At 43.2% G+C, this 15377-nt stretch overlaps 1 long non-coding RNA gene across 2 annotated transcripts; it reads right to left on the minus strand.

Annotated features, from left to right (window-relative positions):
• Positions 1-8022: 8022 nt before the first annotated feature.
• LOC133507742 (uncharacterized) lies at positions 8023-15135 on the minus strand. 2 transcript variants are annotated; one of them, XR_009796884.1, is made up of 6 exons: positions 15022-15135; positions 14585-14633; positions 14348-14448; positions 13724-13789; positions 13513-13616; positions 8023-9044 (listed from the first exon to the last, which is right to left on the minus strand). It is a non-coding gene; the product is annotated as an uncharacterized LOC133507742 (long non-coding RNA). The 2 variants fall into 2 exon arrangements; XR_009796883.1 differs by having other exon boundaries at positions 14348-14633.
• Positions 15136-15377: the final 242 nt, after the last annotated feature.

The following is a 15377-nucleotide window of genomic DNA, read 5'->3' on the forward strand; positions in this document are numbered from 1 at the left end:
GTTCCTCCCTTTTGGGGCAAACGAGACAATTCTGGGATGCTATCCAGTAAATTTCATTAAGATCTAATCGTGAATTTCAAATTAAAGTTGTTGTTGTTGTTTTTTTTTAATCTGCACATGTGAATGTCAAAAAATATTTTGGCACAATCTCCCTGTTTTTAAGATGCTGTCCCACTTCGGCAAGAAGCTAAAGTACCCTAAAATGCAACCCAGGGTTTTTATGAAGAGCTGATGTTGCATTTCAAAGTGATGTGATGGTGGCTTGCAGATAAAGTACAGCCACAGAGCCTGCGGCCGTTCATAACTGAGATTCTACTGTAAATCTCAGCAACACTCCAGAGAGAAAAATGTGGCCTGTAGCTCGCTGACCTGAGGGCACGACCCACAACTCTGTCTGCATTTACTGTTTGGTGAGCCCAATTTTCAAACTAACTACTGGAAAGAGTTGAGAGCGGGAAACACATGTTCAGTACATAACTTAACATAAGGTGCAATGGCAGAATCATAACTGCCCAATAGGTCACTGAAAATATCAGCAAACACGAGTAATTGCCTTTGCTGGCGTCTAAATTGCAAGCTGGGGCAAAGGAGGAAAAATACTCCACAAAAAGCACAAGAGTAATAATGAAATGTTTATTCACTTTTCAGTGGTGGGAAGTAACAAAGTACTTTACTACTGTTTTTAATCAGATTTTCAAGGTGTCTGTACTCTCCAGCTAGAGACTTACAGTGAAGAAAACAAGTATTTGAACAACCCTGCTATATTGCAAGTTCTCTCACTTAGAAATCAATGAGGGGTGTGAAATTTTCATCGTAGGTGCATATCCATTGTGAGAGAGATACACTAAAAAGAAAAATCCAGAAATCACAATGTCGCCTTAAGTTTGCCAATAACCATTTGGATGATACAGAGGAGTCATGGGAGAAGATTTTGTGGTCAGATGAGCCCAAAATTGAACTTTTTGGTCATAATTCCACTAACCGTGTTTGGAAGAAGACAAAAGATGAGTTCCATCCCAAGAACACCATCCCTACTGTGAAGCATGGGGGTGGTAGCGTCATGCTTTGGGGGTGTTTTTCTGCATATGGGACCCAACGACTGCAATGTATTAAGGAGAGGATGACCCCGACAATGTATTGTGAGATTTTGGGAACAACCTCTTTCCCTCAGTCAGAGCACTGAAGATGGGTCTTGGCTGGGTCTTAAGGAGTGGCTCCGTAAGAAGCATATCAAGGTTCTGGCGTGACCTCGCCAGTCTCAAGACCTAAACCCAATATAAAATATTTGGAGGGAGCATATTCTCGGTGTTTCTCAGCGACAGCCCAGAAACCTGTCTGATGTAGAGAAGATCTGTGTGGAGGAAAGGGGCCAAAATCCCTCCTGCAGTGTGTGCAAACCTGGTGAACAACTACAGGAAATGTTGGACCTCTGTATTTGCAAACAAAGTCTACTGTACCAAATATTAACATTGGTTTTCTCAGGTGTCCAAATACTTATTTGCAGCTGTATCACACAAATAAATCCTTAAAAAAAATCATACATTATGATTTCTGCATTTTTCTTTTGAGATGATCTCTCTCACAGTGGACATGCACCTACGATGAAAACTTGAGACCCCTCCATGATTTCTAAGTGGGAGAACTTGAAATATAGCAAGGTGTTCAAATACTTATTTTCTTCATTGTATTTAAGAGAACTGTTTGATGTTGCCGGGTACAAGAATTATTCATGGTAACTGCATTGTGTTGTCCTGGCCTGATAGCAACCAGCTTCTGTAATTTTGGAAATTCTCCATCGAATTTGGGGGTGCATATTAATTTCTGTCCCCTTTTTTTTCTAACCTTTACACAAGTATCTGTTCATCTATAGTACACAGTGGGAATGCTTGTCCAACTTTGTCAGTTTATAAACCCCAGCAGGCGGACTTCCGTTAACATCCATGGTTTAATCCTGTGGTGCCAGGATAGCCCCAAATGCCATAATTTAAATGAAAATCAGTAAGAGTAAGTGTAGAAAATTCAGTACAAGAACAGACAAAATGTATTAAAAAAAAATATGTCCTGAATCTGGATTGTGAGTGGAACTGTACCTGCCCCCAATTCAAAGTCAGCGTGAGTTAGGGCAGCGACAACCAATGCACATACAGTAATCTGGGATGACATAATCAGAACTTCAGTATTCGTCCTTTTTGTAGCATTTTTGCCTGATGGTGTACCGTGACATTTTTTCCCCCAAGTGAAACGGGTGCTTTGGCTCAATAACGTTTAGGAAACACTTTGCTTAGCGGGGCTGTTCAGAATTTATCACCGAGAAGCAACAAAACAAAATGGCAAAAGCGGGAGGGAAAAAAAATGGCATCACTAATTCTTTAATTGACTTCAAATCGTATAGCCCTCTGAGACGCTGAAAAAACACCATTTTCATCTGTTAAATGTTCTCCAAATAAGATAATCTATAGTCTGTTTATACATTATAAATGTAAATGCTAAAAGGTTTTTGTCCCCCGAGGGTTCACGTGATGGATGAGATTCACGGGTATAAGAGAAGCTCGGGGGGTGTGTAATTACTGGCGGCAGATGTACCCCGAGCCCTGCCTTGTTTACTGTGCGCGCACACAGATGGACTGCTGAAATAACTCCGACTTGCCTCAATCTCTGAAAGTTTTGAGAAATGCCTTCACAGAGAACTTCATATATGAGTAATGAGCACAAAGGATGGAATTGACAGGACGGAGGGACTAAAAAAAAAAATCCAAAGGTGAGAATTGAACCCAACATTTGACAACTGTGACGCAGACATATTAACCACTAACATAATGTACTGCATGTGCTCACAAGAAAATCTGACTTTAATGTCACAAAAACGTAAGCTGCTAAACTAAAGGATTTACTATTCTAATGCTATGCTTCTTCTTTAGCTTTTTTTTGTGTCCCCGCCACCACAGAAGATAGTAAATTGGAAAATGTGGATTATAACAATCAAAACTGGAGTGGAAATGATCACATTTCAACATTTCTTCACTTCCCAATAGAGCTCGTGCACATGACGTCGGCATTTTCACGGTGCCATATTGCCAGTTAGAAACAGCTGTCGACAGTGTGGGGGGACATTGAACCGGAGCAGAATATTCACAATGCCCGAGACTTGTGCTGTTGGTTGTTACAACAGACGAGACAGATATTCAAAGAGGTCATTCTATAGAATACCAGCTGAAAAGACCAGAAAAGATCGATGGATTTCGGCAATTAAACGTGATGGATGGTGCCCAACCAAATACACACGACTGTGTAGCGCTCACTTCATTTCCTGTAGGAATTATTAGAAATTATAAATTCCCAAGAAGTATTTATAATGCCAAGTTGGCTCATTTGAGAACGATGTGTTAAAAAAAAAAAACAACAACAGGGAGTCGCCGCCAACGTACACGGAAGCGTGTTGCGGCCACACGTTAAACTTCGGTAAACCTCTGCCCAACATGTTTTTTTTAATATGCATTGTTCTCAAATGAGTCCAATGCGTATTTTAAAAAATAAATAAACTGGTCGGTCACACAGAGGTTTACGTAGGTTAACGTGTGGCTGCAACACGCTTCCGTGTACGGGGGCTGAAGCCTATCCCAGCGGTTTATTTTCTTTTTTTTTTAAATACACACTGGACCCATTTGAGAACAATACATATTTAAAAAAAAAAAAAAGTCTGTCACGGCGAGGTTTACTGAAGTTTGTGTGGCCTCAACACGCTTCATATATGGAGGAGCCGACTCGCTGTCTTGTTTTTTTTTCCCCAATCATAGTTATTGAATGCACGTTTGTGTAAAACCAGGGGTCATTTATTTAGATATTGGCTTTTGTCTTGAAAAAATCTGAGTGGCTCCATCACTATGTGGGATTTATTCTTGATTGAGAACAGGTCCAACAACTAAGTATTTGTATGCGTCAAGACTTTTCTACGCTTTCAAACTCTTCTGTGTAAATCTCGAAGACTTACTCACCAGATCCATGTGTGGCACCTAACTTCTTTTTACGCCGCCAATTTATAAAGCTTCAGGATTGTGGACCAAGTGAAGAGAAACAAAGCGAGAGCAAGCGAGCTTATTTACATTGGCGACGGTACCGCGAGACGATTTGGGTGAAGAGGGCATATCAACTCATTAAGAGCGGCGGCAGCGTTATCGGCACCAATGAAGGGAACACGTTGCAACCATCCGCACAACAGAGGAGCGGCGCAGAAAAGTACACGTGGGTATCATTTGCATAAAAATCATGAGAAATATCTCGAAAAGGGCAGAATCATTTCAGGAGACTGAAATAATTAGTCCTCCCTCTCGTGTGCTCAATAGCCAACTTTTTCCACAGCCTTTGCACAAATATTAAGCAGAATTTTCAAGCGTCAATCCATTTAAACCTCCCGATTTAAACAATCTGTCAATAAAATTCAAAGAAAAAGACATTTAATTACTGTGCGCTAAATGAGCAAGGTTAAAATTAATCGACTCATTAGCCAGGCTTATTTTTTACCATCAAACAATTATCAGGAGGCCCTTTTGAGTCATTATTTTATTTTAAGTATGTGACTCGATAAATAAGAAATACTTTAATGAGTTGATGCATTCATGGTTTATTCATGGTTATTGTAATGATTTTTATATCAGAAGTCTGTAACTGTAAACTGTACTACAGGATGGTTTTAAGGTCATCCCCATTCATCCATTTTGTTTATGAATACCACAAAAACGTGATTAATTGGAGCAGCTCAATCATAGAGCAAAAGATTCAAGTTGCTGTCAGCGAGATGATCAACTTAACCTCGCAAAATAAAAGGTACAAAATAACTTAAAAACAACGACAGTATGTGTACAAAAAATGTAGTAGTTTTAATCGTGCCCCTTTCATTTTTAATGTGACTTTATTTGTACTGTAGTTTTGAGGAATTGGGTTGCCATAGCAGCATGGAATATCCATCCATCCATTTTCTTTGCCACTTATCCTCACGAGGGTCACGGGGAGTGCTGGAGCCTATCCCAGCTGTCAACGGGCAGGAGGGGGGTACACCCTGAACTGGTTGCCAGCCAATCACAGGGCACATAGAGACAAGACGAGTCGCACCCACAATCACACTTGGAGCAATTTAGAGTGTCCAAATAATTTTGCATGTTTTTGGAATGTGGGAGAAAAACATACAGGCACGCAGTGAACATGCAAACACCACACAGGCAGGACCGGGATCAAACCCGGGTCCTCAGAACTGTGAGGCTAACGCTCTTTACCAGCTGATCCACCATGTCGGCCCAGCATGGAATGATAAAATAAAAATCTTTCCCCTAATATTATTCCAGTATATTTGTTTGTCTGAATCAGTGATGGTGTAGTGGTGCGGGCAGCTGGCAAGAGGGGCGTGGCCAGACCACTGCTCTGGGCGGTGTCACCGCTAACACCTGTCACCGGCCACAGCTGTTTTTCCATGTGGACCCTAATTAGACCATGTATTAAAATTTGGAGTTTTGTCACTGGCGTGGCCAGTTCGTTGCCCTGAGTTAGTGAGATGTATTCACTGACAGTAGGAATCTCCACCACTGTGAATAGTGTAGTGTGGAGCTATCCTTGTCACAGTGTTCCTGTGCCACCACAGCGTAGTCCTGTCTCAGTCCATGTTTCCTAGTTTGTCTCCTAGTCATCAAACCCCGCTTCACGTTTTCAGATCCTGCCTTTGCTTAGCGTTTTGTGCCTCTGCCTTCTCAGACTGCTTACACAGTGTATGACCCTGTTCCTTGAATCAACCGTGCCTAACATTATGCTCGCGTCTCAGAGTCCTGCATCTGGGTCCAGCCCCGTACTGGAGGTGTGTGACAGCAGCGTGGGATCGTTTCAGTTGATATCTGCCCTGTGAATGACTGGCGACCAGTTCAGAGTGATGTCTGCCTTTCGCCTGAAGCGTGCAGGGTTAGACTCCGGCTCTCCTGTGACCCTTATGAGGATAAGTGGCTTGGATAATGGATGGATGGATGTGTTTGTCTGCTACATTTGAGAAGCATAGCCATATTTTTTGGGCTCATGCGGCACCAAATGTGGTCATTTATATGCCCAGCTAGATTTTTTTGTTGTACATTTTTACAATGTCTTACGTCTTTCTGAATGGACAACATTGCCTGTTGCAAGTGTTTAGCTCTTATCCGTTGGTCCTTCATAATTACAGTACATAAAAACCAAACAAGCGCCACATCGTCGTCGCAGGATAGCGACTTTTTTTTTTTTTTTTTTTTTTCCCCCTGACATTAATTGGCATGTTCCTATCTAAAAAAGTCTGCATTGCGCCCACTTGCCATCCATCACTGTAACGTAAACCACAAATTCTCTTTCAGGAGAAAATTGCTCCCTTTGTGTTAGCTGAGAGAATTACACAACAGGCAGGACCTGCTTGTCATTTTAATTGCCGCTGCACAGCACAAGTCCTTATTCGGCCAACCCCTTTTTCCACAGCGATTGCCCTGAAATGAAACGTTTGTGTGTGTGTGTTTAAAGTATGTGAAGACGTCAGAACGGTTCAAGGAAGCCGCATTTGTGTAACAACGTTCTGAAATATATATTGTAATGAAAAATGCAAATAACATTATTCACTTCAATGTCTATCCGAAAAAAATAAATATGAGCGGAAAGTGCGTCATCCATGCGCAAAGTTGCAGAAGTGTCATTCGACATCCAAGTGGTCGCCATATTGGCTGCATCTCCTGCCCGTGATGTCACCCTGGACATTCGCCATTGAAAAGACGCTGTGGACCCTAATATGGGAGACAAACGCCCCTTCTGACACGGAGGCTCTTTTCCAAGAAGACAACATAACACAACCGAGTGAAGTTACCAGGGCAATATTACCTTATTGTTTCGAGCCATATTCAGATGATATGCGGAGCACCTCCATCTCCCCGCCCGATCCACCTCCGCGTGGCGGTGATAAAAACAACGCCCCCCGCAAGTGACAACGACGCAGTGGCCAAACCACCTTCCCGTCCGATCCACTTTCGCGGCGTAGATGAGCCACCGCGGACAAGGCCGGGAAGGCCGTCCTTCAGCGGCTGCTACACGGAAGCATTCCGATGCGCACATCGACACATTTAGTACTCCTGACTTACGGATTACGCCCCCTCCCCCTAACTATTGTTTTTTTTTTTTTTTTTTTTAAGCACCTGTATACACACCTACCTGTCATTTGGAACCCACGAAGCTCTCGTCCTTTGCACCCGTGCAATACATTTTTCACGACGAACCAGGTCTGTTGGAAACTTATGAAGGGTAAATCCATCCTCCAGAGTGTTCTAGCAATATCCAGCAATGCAACGAGCCGGCAATTTGGCTAACACGAAGGAACAACGAGGTAAAACTAATGGAAACAAACGAGTCCGCTTGAGTGCACTACTGCCTCCAACATCAATTCCTACTTCTTGTCAAAGACAAATCCCTCAAGAGTATTTTCATGGTGGAAGTTACAAAAAAGCAAATACTTCAAAATCATGTTTTGTAGTGAAAAAATAAATGGGTCCATACCGGCTGACGTTTTTTCATTAATAACGTACTAAAAATCATCCATTTCATGACAGTGGACCTTTAATGTTACTTCCTGTGAGAATGTGTACATTTAATTGTGTTTGTGTAGTTGAACACGCTGCTGCCAACACGCTAGCATGCTAGCCAGAACAGGTCCAAAAGTGGTACCGTAAAAAAAATAAGCAAAAAGAGTTTCTCACTTTGGGTTGCTCTCATGGTTATCTGTGGTGTCTTTCGTTGTTGTCAATGTCTGCTTTTATTTTGTAGTACTTGACTTCCTGTTAGTTTTTAATCACTTGTCAAATAATAGTTACGGTTGCGCTCAACGGGCTTGTTTTACAAGTGAAATTACGTAAATGTATGATCTCGAGGGGCGGAGTGATGCGACAAAGATCATGGTTGGGATATGTAATTTCGTTTTAATTTCACAGTTCACTTCACATTGGCTGCGCTAAAGGAACAAAACGCGAAACGGACCGCCTGCCTTTTGTGAAGACAGGAGCTTATATCACTGAAAACGAAAAAGCCACATCTTTAAATCTTTTGTATTTTTTAAGGAAAGTGCAACATCATTAGATTGTGTTCTTTTTAGAAAACAAACAATGCCGACAAGCGCAACAACACTGTGTGTTCATTCCACTTGTTGTCTGATTGGTTCTTTGTGGGAACCTTAATAATTGCCCCAACATCCGATGTGATCGCCCCTGCATTTGTAATTATTTTAATGACGGATAGCTAGTTTTGAACACAAGTCAAGTAACATTTGTGGCAACCTTTGGCGTCCCACAATAAATGACACAGAAGGCCATATCTGGCCCATGAGCCTCGAGTTTGACAGACACGTTAAAGTTCCAGACGTGAGTGGGTTTCCACACCTTCTTTCGCTGTTGAGCTCACCAGTACTTTGCCTCTTTCTGTTAATTTGGTCACATCTCTTGTTTTTCTTCCCCATCTAGTTTACAGATTTATCCTGTTCTACTGCACTTGCACCGAGATCTCCCTGGACTTCATATCGGGAGCTTCAGTCGAACAGCGGCCAAATCCCAACTCAATACCCGATATTACCTTCATTTGTCTCGAAGTAACAAAGGACCGGACCACCGCTTAACCTCTTACTTTTGAGCCTGAGAAAATGAAGTTACTATGCACACAAAGGCTCTAATTGACGAACAGGAGTGCCAAAGTTATAAAGTCTACGCTGAAATCACACGCTGATCATTTTATTGAGAATCTATTGTGGTGGTACTCAAGAAAAAAACAAACAACTTGAAAACTCAATGTCCATATAGTAACTAATGTACGGAGCCCCAGGCATAAAATAATGTGTGGGGGAGGATTATGGCTACAGTATGGATTAGCTCACCTGTGAGGATAACGTCTTTTGCCTCTACTAGCAAAGGTGCGTTTGATTTGCTTCTCCAGCTGTCCAGTATGGAGCCACTTCCATCCATCCATCCATTTTCTTTGCCGCTTATCCTCACGAGGGTTGTGGGGAGTGCTGGAGCCTATCCCAGGTGACAACAGGCAGGAGGTGGGATACACCCTGAGCCAAGCGCAAGGCACATCGAGACAAACAGCCACACTCACAATCACACCTACGGGCAATTTAGAGTGTCCAATTAATTTTGCATGTTTTTGGGATGTGGGAGGAACCTGGAGTGGAATGCAAACGCCACACAGATCGAACCCAGGTCCACAGAACTGTGAGGCCAACGCTTTACCAGCTGACCCACCGTGCTGTTATTATTATTATTTATTCTTTTATTTTCCCCCTCACAGAAATAAAAATTAATCCTAGTGTTATTGCAATTGAATTCTCATCAAATTAGGACATTTTTCTTTTCAAACCTATCACAACTGTTTCTTGTAAAATGACACCCCGAGTAATATTCTGACTTATTGTAAAATTTGACATTTTTGTCCATGTCTTTTTACAACATTTGCGCTTGTTGAATTGCAGCTTTATCCAACGAGTAAATGTATGGCTCGTTTCTCGTCATATTTCGTTATTCGACATAAATTGATAACGTGGCCATGATTAAAATATTTTTTCCTCATATCATGCCTTGAGCCGTGCAGAAACAACTCTAATAATATAATACATCCATCCATTTTCTTTTGTCGCTTATCCTCACGAGGGTCACGGGGAGTGCTGGAGCCTATCCCAGCTGTCAACGGGCAGGAGCGGGGTACACCCTGAACTGGTTGCCGGCCAATCACTGGGCACATAGAGAGCAGAACAGCCGCACTCACAATCACACTTGGGGGTAATTTAGAGCGTCCAATTAATGTTGCATGTTTTTGGAATGTGGGAGGAAACCGGAGTGCCCGGAGGAAACCCAGGCAGGCACGGGGAGAACATGCAAACTCCACACAGGTGGGGCCGGGATCGTACCCTGTGAGGCCAACGCTTTACCCGTGCCGCCATAATATAATACAGCCCATGATTATTTGTTGCTTTTTAATTACGTATTTGTGTTGGACATCACAAGTAGAACCAAATCACGCACATCCAAGCAAGGATCGATGTCAGAATGAAAAGGGCACGCCAAACAGGGCTGTACGTCTTGAGCTTGGGAGGTGGGTGCCTTGCTCAATGGCATTTTGCCGTTTTTTTTTCAACATTTTCACCACAGTTGGAATTAAATTGCAACCCGCTGCTTTCCTGACCAAATGATTTGGGGCCACTGTTGTCCAGGAAGAGATGTGGAGATGAAGGGCTGAAACGCACACACGCGCGGACCCACGCACGCACGCACGCACACGCACGAACCTTCAGTTTTTTGAAGTGCATCCACCACTCAACTGGAGTGTGATTGGGCTTCACTGAGATAAAGGTGAATGAGGTTCGTTCGGTCCTTTATGAAAGGTCTCTTATTGTATGACCAAATGCGTGAACTAATATGGGCTGGATTTTGTTTTGTATTCAATTCTCATAATTGTGTGTGTGTGTGTTTTTTTTTTTTTTTTTATGTGATCGCTCCTCCTCGCCAAGCTTTAGTTGTGTTTAAAGCCGAGTTGTCCCCCCCCCCTCCCCGCGCCCGATGTCGCGAGTGCGTCTCGTTTGGCTTTGTTTGGAAGCTGCCGACGGGCGGGAGCGCGCAGCGTGGTCGCGTTGCGCTCATCCGAGCAGCAGAGGCGCGTCGTCGCTGCACAACCGCCAAACGGCACCACAGCGACATTCAGCAGCCCGCCCCCCCCCCCCCCCTCCCCCCTCTTGTCTCCAAGTTCATTCTGACCACTTCCCGACGAGAAAAGCTCACGAAACACTTGTAAACACGTCAGTTTGTTAACAAATCCAGTTCGCTGACTTTCTCTGGTTCCCAGTGGCATCCAGGGCGTCTTTTTTTTTTTTTTTTGAGGGGGGCGCCCGGCTGCCCCTGGCTGTTCCAGCGCTGCGACGCCTGGCAAGTTGGAGAGCACGAAGGAGTTTTGCCAGTGTGAGCAAACACTTCAGAACCAAGGACAGATCCATGCGGCAGCCTGGCAGGCGCGTTCCGAAGAGGACATCTGCACGCTGCGAGTCACATGAAGCGCCTCACGGTGCGAGAGCTGCGCGTCAGTAAGGTTTTAGGTAAGACACCGGACTTTATTTACTTCCCTTTCCATGTGATTATCATTATTATTATTTTTTTTTTTCTCCTGAATGAGACACATTTTACTCAGCAAATTCCAAATTGTATCCCAACCTATATACAGGTGAAAAAGAGTTATTTTAGATAGCCCAAAGACATCACAACGTGACTGATTAGTTTATGAAGCAGTTGTGATCAGTGCTAGAAACAGCAGGAATTGTAAACCATAATCCATAATGTGAAGCTTCATATTTGCAAATCCAAAATTGCATTCACTGGCCCCTCCATTAGGTACGCCTGCGTGTGTTCTTCCAAAGATAATATGATAATGCTCAGTTTTGAAGAGGTATGTAAAACTATGCTCGCTATATCAGTCACAACTGATAATTTAAATAAAAACGCGGGTCTTGCATTAACATCTGAGCAGGGTTGTGGGAGTGTTCCTAATGGAGTGGCCATCTGATGGCGGGCGACAGGAGCCGTCATTGGCATTTCGTGCCGCACTTTCCCCACGCGCCACGCATTTGTTTGGAGTGAAAATCAACGTTGGCTGCAAACAGGTTGCACGTGGCTGTACGGATGACATTTTTGGTGCCCGGGAAATAATACCACACAAATTTGAAAACCGTCAGCTGTCAAGTGCATGATGCAGGCACTGGAAGTGAGGATGAAGTGAGTAACAAGTTCATTCTCCTTTTGTAAGAGCAGCTAACTGATTTTAAATTGAGAATCCGACCGTGTTTTATTTTAACACACGGCCATTTTTCTTTTTCCCATTAAATCCATTTCATTGAAATTGTCCACAATGCAAGACACTAAATATCTCTAATAAAAAGATGATCTTGTCAGAGCCAGTGATATAAACACATGGAAATGCTATTTTTATTTATATTTACCACAATCTCATGGGACGAGTGCTGTTATTACTCTGATTCATACGCACTAAAGTAAATGTCAAACCTTGTGGAGGTGGAGGGGGGGCGGGGGGGGATTCCACCAAAGTGTGCACAGGCTTAGTGCCAGATAATTATCATAATCATACAGGATGAATGCTCTGGGTCCATTTATTCAGATGATACTGAACATTTACATCAGATCCAAATAAAAAGGCAATTAAATCTCATTTCCACCCACCGGCGACAACGTTTGGTACATCTGCACAATCTAATGAGGACCAACAGAGCTGGATCCAATTCAACTTTTACAAGAATATTGATGCTCAGTTTTAATTGATGCTGTCAGAGAAGTATTCATTTAACGACACTGTATGTTTATGGGTTAGCATTATGGCGAGGGACTTAAACACCATTATCAAATTAATCGACCGTTAAGAAACGCGTGTTTGTGCGGCATTGATTGTCATCTTGAAGCAAGTGGGGCCAATGCAGCGCACCACTGCTCTCGAGCTCAATATTTCATTGATAGGTTTATGTCTTTTAGCTACTAGAAACAACTCTCGCTTTAATGAAGTGAAGTTCGATGTACCACTTCCTCCGGGCACTCCGGTTTCCTCCCACATTCCAAAAACATACAACATGAATTGGACACTCTAAATTGCCCCTGGGTGTGATTGTGAGTGTGACTGTTTGTCTTTATGTGCCCTGCGATTGGCCGGCAACCTGTTCAGGGTGTACCCCGCCTCCTCCCCGTTGACAGGTGGGATAGGCTCCAGCACTCCCCGTGACCCTCGTGAGGATAAGCGGCAAAGAAAATGGATGGATGGGAATTGTGCAAGTGTACCTAATATTGTGACCGGTGAGCATCACAGATGCTCCCAGTCGGACCCAAGCACAGGTGGTTCCTGTTTTGTGTGGCTCCCTTCACACACATCGCGGTGCATGGTGCAACTGAGCGTGCCAATCACGGCATCGCCGAGCGGGTGTTTGCACACGTTACACACTTGCTAAATTCGGATGAGACAATGAAAGCGTGGCGTTATCACGGCATCGTTTCTGCCTTTGGCGGGCGTCCTCGCCGCCTGCCTCCGTACGTTTGAAGTTTCAGCGCACGAACGCGCTCCGCCGCGACGTCTACATCGGCGTCCTTTTAACGACCCGATTGAAGGCTGATGGGACCATTTGAAGGCCGATGGAGCCTCTGGTTGTCTTTCAAATCGCAAATGCGTTTTTTTTTTTGATAGCAAGCATTTCATGTCCTTTATGGCGTGTGACTGCATTTGCACATCTTAGGGCTTTGAGGGACCTCCAACCTCCATTTGGCCTAGTTTCCTAAGGCTCGCCTAATTGGCTGTTCCTTATGGCGCCATTAATTCACACGCCGACCTTGCCTTTGCAACCAGAAAGCTGCCATCTGCTCCAGAAAGCAGAAGAGCAATTACACTTTTTTTTTTTTTTTTTTTTTTTTGCGGGCGCGTTGGATGTGGAAGCGGCCCTCTGACCTTGACTCCCGTCAGATCAAACGCGGGTGGCGACGCCCGGACCTCGCTTTGCAGCCCCAGACGCCACTTCGATCACGTCTTCGCGCCCTCCCTGAACCTCCTCGCTGGATACAAAACAGTGCATTCATCAATGCGCCGCTCGAGCTGCCACCCACAACCTGATGTAATATTTATCCTGAGCGCAGGAATGCAGCATTTATTAGACGCTCACCTTCCTGTTGTCTTCCTGGTGGGAATGTCATTGAATATTCCTGAGCACATTTCGGGGTGGAGCGGCCTACAAAGAAAGCAGATTGGTGATCATTAAGAGGACATTTTTTTTCTTTTGCGTCATCACCTGTTTCTGAAATATTACATATTATGTGCGAAAAGTGTGGAGGCACCAAAAATGTTAAAGACCCAAATGGAATGTGGCAAAAATAAGCATGTTTGGGCTCACTGTTATAATTTAATGAGTACTTCATCGTCATTAGACATCACAACTCTACTAGCTAAAAAAAAACCAACAAAAATTATGCATTTGCCTCTGTAGAGATCCATATTAGCAAACACTGCCTGCTTCCCCGCAGTCCAACCCTCACTTATTTTTATTATTTTTTTAACCAGCAAGTTACCATAGCAACCCCCCCACCCCACCCCTTTCATTGAGGAGCACCACCATCTATGTGTCATCTCCTCATAAGCCGGGAAAATCCTCCTCACTCAAGAAGTGTCCAGAATATCTCGAGCTCGGCGGTGTCATTTCTCACGAGGAGAAAAGTAAACAATTTCAGGTTTTACAAAAATGGAATGATTTGTCATCACCCTGAGAATGGCTAAAAATAAAACGGCATACGAGGAAAACTAGGTCTCCTTATGGTGTTGCGGTGTGTCATTCTTCTTCTTTTTCTTTTCCTTTCGGCTTGTCCCGTTAGGGGTCGCCATAGCGTGTCATCTCTTTAAAGAAAATGTAAAAAGAAGTCAACCACTCTAACAAGCAAATATGTTCATACCTCAGACTTTTGAAAACAAGTGAAGACACATTTGGATCCACTTGAGTTTTACTTCATTCAATGCAAATCAGTTTACTTACCATAACTTCCCGAGTATATTTTTGTCTTCTTACGTTCTTCTTGTTGTGACTGGAATTTAAAAAAAAAAAAAAAATAATTCTCGATGCTCACTAAACTGAGGTCCTTTAGTACACAACATTACTGATTGTACAGTAATGATTAGAGAAAGTTAACCCATTCATGGGTAGGGTGGCAATTATTTGCCTTATTGAGATAAAAGTCTCCTAACTGGCCACAATCTAGGAAATAACTCTTCTTTTTTTTGTTTTAACGCATAAAGCAAAGGGCAAAAAAAAGATGTACCCTCCCGTAGGCAGGGACGGGGATGTTATCAGTTCTGTGAAGTGGTACATACTAGAGATATGTTTATGAGTTAATTCTTATTCTAGAATGACACTTACGCATTAATAATACAGATGGATTAGCATTTTGAAGACAGACTTGGTTGCATACTGACCTTTCTCTCTTTCTTCTCTTGGAAAACGATCCATGTGTACTCGAGGCAGCCATGTTGGGTCAGGAAGGAAAGGGAAATAACTCCGTGCTAACTTTGACCGATGAGTTATTCTCTCCTGATACCAAATTATGATTAAAACACTTGAATATTTTGATATACTGAAGGATATAATGCGTGAAAATGATGATGCCCCGAAAATAGGACGCTGCCCACGAATGGGTTTAATATCAATACATGTTTTGTGTCAAAAAATGTCCCGCAGATCAGTTGTCTCGCTTCCATTTTTATCAATAATTTTGACCTGTGTGGTAACATGAATGAACGTTTTAATTCTTCATTACCTTTAGAGGAAGTGT

Source organism: Syngnathoides biaculeatus, chromosome 10, assembly GCF_019802595.1.
Source record: "Syngnathoides biaculeatus isolate LvHL_M chromosome 10, ASM1980259v1, whole genome shotgun sequence".
NCBI classification, from domain to species: domain Eukaryota; kingdom Metazoa; phylum Chordata; class Actinopteri; order Syngnathiformes; family Syngnathidae; genus Syngnathoides; species Syngnathoides biaculeatus.